Here is a 2,399-nt window from a genome sequence, read left to right on the forward strand (position 1 = left end):
ATATATATATATATATATATATATATATATATATATATATATATTTACTTCAATTTTTGGGGAAAAAAGTTTTTTTTACTTCAATGTCCCTTTAGGGCCTCCGTACCTTGGGGAGTAATACAAAGAATCAATATTTTCAAAAACACGTTTTCAGGCAGTTAAAGGGTTAACCAATAACGTTTGAATATCTTAAAAGGATTTTAAAGTGACTTTCTTACATAAACATTTGACATTTTTGCTTTCAAAAACTGCAGCTGAACTTGGAGTTCTCCTTTCATCAGAGTCACATGATCAGGATCATGGTTACAAAGTGAAGCGGCTCCGAGAGGAAAAGGACTGATAAAAATAGAGTGTGACCCTCCTGGTAAAAAGGTTTTCCAGCTTCAGTGTAATGTTTGCTCCCCAGAGGGCGTGTGGGAGCTGCTGCAGTTTTCGGTGCCTTGCTTAAAGGCACCAGCGACCCCTCAGTAGGTCAGGCTGCAGCACGGAGCTGGGTCACCTCCAGGAGCGCCGATGATGCTGTTTCCCTCCTCATCTGTCTTACGGCCTCAACAATGGAGGCCATACATCTCCTCTGTCCGAGCCATGTGCTCCGAGCACGAGCCGCCCATCCCCGGAGACGACACGTGCACCGGCGTGCATGCGCCTCCAACAGCAGCGCAGCAGCTGGCCGCCTGAAAAAAACACCAACCTGACAGAACATAAGTCCACAAACAGCCGAGCACATGTTTGTTCTGCGGGCTGGATGCACGGCGTGCTGCGCCGACGGATTTCTGCTGCCTCAGGCCCAAAACTTAATATCATCCCAGAGTAAGCAGATCAGCCTCATTAGCTGCTGCCTCACTGAGAGATGCAACCTGAGCACATCCTCGTATTCATCCAGAGGAGGGAGCAAACGCCGGCGTCAGTCCTTCTTCAACGCCAACACAACTTTATTCAGAAAGCAGTGACGCGCAGCAGAGCGCCGTGGTCGCAGCAGAGCGCCGGTCACAGCAGGCGGTAGATATACGTCTACAAGAATTTCAGAGCTGAAGAAAACTTTTCTTTGTGGCTTCAGATATGTGATTTTATTGTTTTAACTCAGACTTCTATACATGTGGCTCTGGACTTTATTCTAGAATCACTTCTACATGAATTCTGATTCACAATCAAAGCTGCTTCAGAAGAAGAAGCCAGGAGATCCCTGAGGACTGAAGGTGAGATTTAGAAAGGCCTGAACACACCCTTCTTCATCCAGGAGCAGCTGATTGGCTGACTGCAGTGATGGGGAGGAGTTTAAAGATGTGAGTGGGGGAATCTGTTTGAAAATCTAAAATCGTGAACTCTGGAAATCATAAAAACTGCAGAGAGGGAGGTAAGTTTTCATCCTGATTTCATCTGTATTTGGTAAAAGCTGGCGGTGGATGAAACTCCACATCCTAAAATCCAGGTGAGAAGTAGCGACGACATCAAACAGGTAAATGCTGTAAAACAGGGGTCAGAATCCAGACCTCGAGGGCCGGTGTCCTCCATGTTTTCCAACTAACTTGCTATGGAAGCTCCTCATTGGTCAAAGACACTTGATCCAGGTAATCTGCAGCAGATACCTTCCTGGAATAACCTCCAGGAGGTTGGCCCTCGAGGCCCTACTGTAAAATTTGCTGTTTTATCTGAAACTGGCCTGTAAGAATCCACCCCTCCAATCAAAATCCAACCCAGGCTTCATGACCAACATGCAGAGGAGAACATCAAGATGCATTTTTCTGACTTTTGTCTGAGTAAAAATGAAATTTACAGCCAAACTTTCAGAGGAAAAGTTCAATGTTGGAGCTTAAAAAATACAAAAACAGCAGGGGCTCCGGAATGGATCCCTGAGGGACTCCACACGTAAAAGGCGTCAGCAGAAATCTTTTTTTTTCTGGGATGAAGATTTATTTTTGCATCGAGTTTTGTTTATTTAACTATCTCTGCCCAACAGAATAATAAGCCTTTTCTACTGCAGTCAATGGTTCGACCTGATGACGAGCTGCAACATCTCTTCAGAATAAAAGCCCGATTTTTGTTTTCTGAACCAAAAGTGATGAATTTTTCAGGCTTGAACTTTGTTTTTAAATAAATAAAACTAGTATTTTAGAAAAGTGGTTATTCGTGTTTAGAGGTGGAAGTGACAAACATTTAAAGAGAATAAAATCAAAATCTAAACCTATAAGGAGACAATGTGAAACACAAAGACCATGAAAGCACAGAAACACTTAAAAAACTCGTTTTTCTTTTTGCCCGTCATTGAAAAACGCTGACTTTCACTTTCTGAACTTCACCTCGTTTGTGTGTAATTTTAATAACCTTTGTATGCAGCCTCAGAAAACAGAGCAACCTCTCTTTGAGTGTGTCTTTGTGTGTCTGTGTGTGTTTTGTTTTTG

Source organism: Oryzias melastigma, linkage group LG10 (assembly GCF_002922805.2).
Source record: "Oryzias melastigma strain HK-1 linkage group LG10, ASM292280v2, whole genome shotgun sequence".
Lineage (NCBI taxonomy): Eukaryota > Metazoa > Chordata > Actinopteri > Beloniformes > Adrianichthyidae > Oryzias > Oryzias melastigma.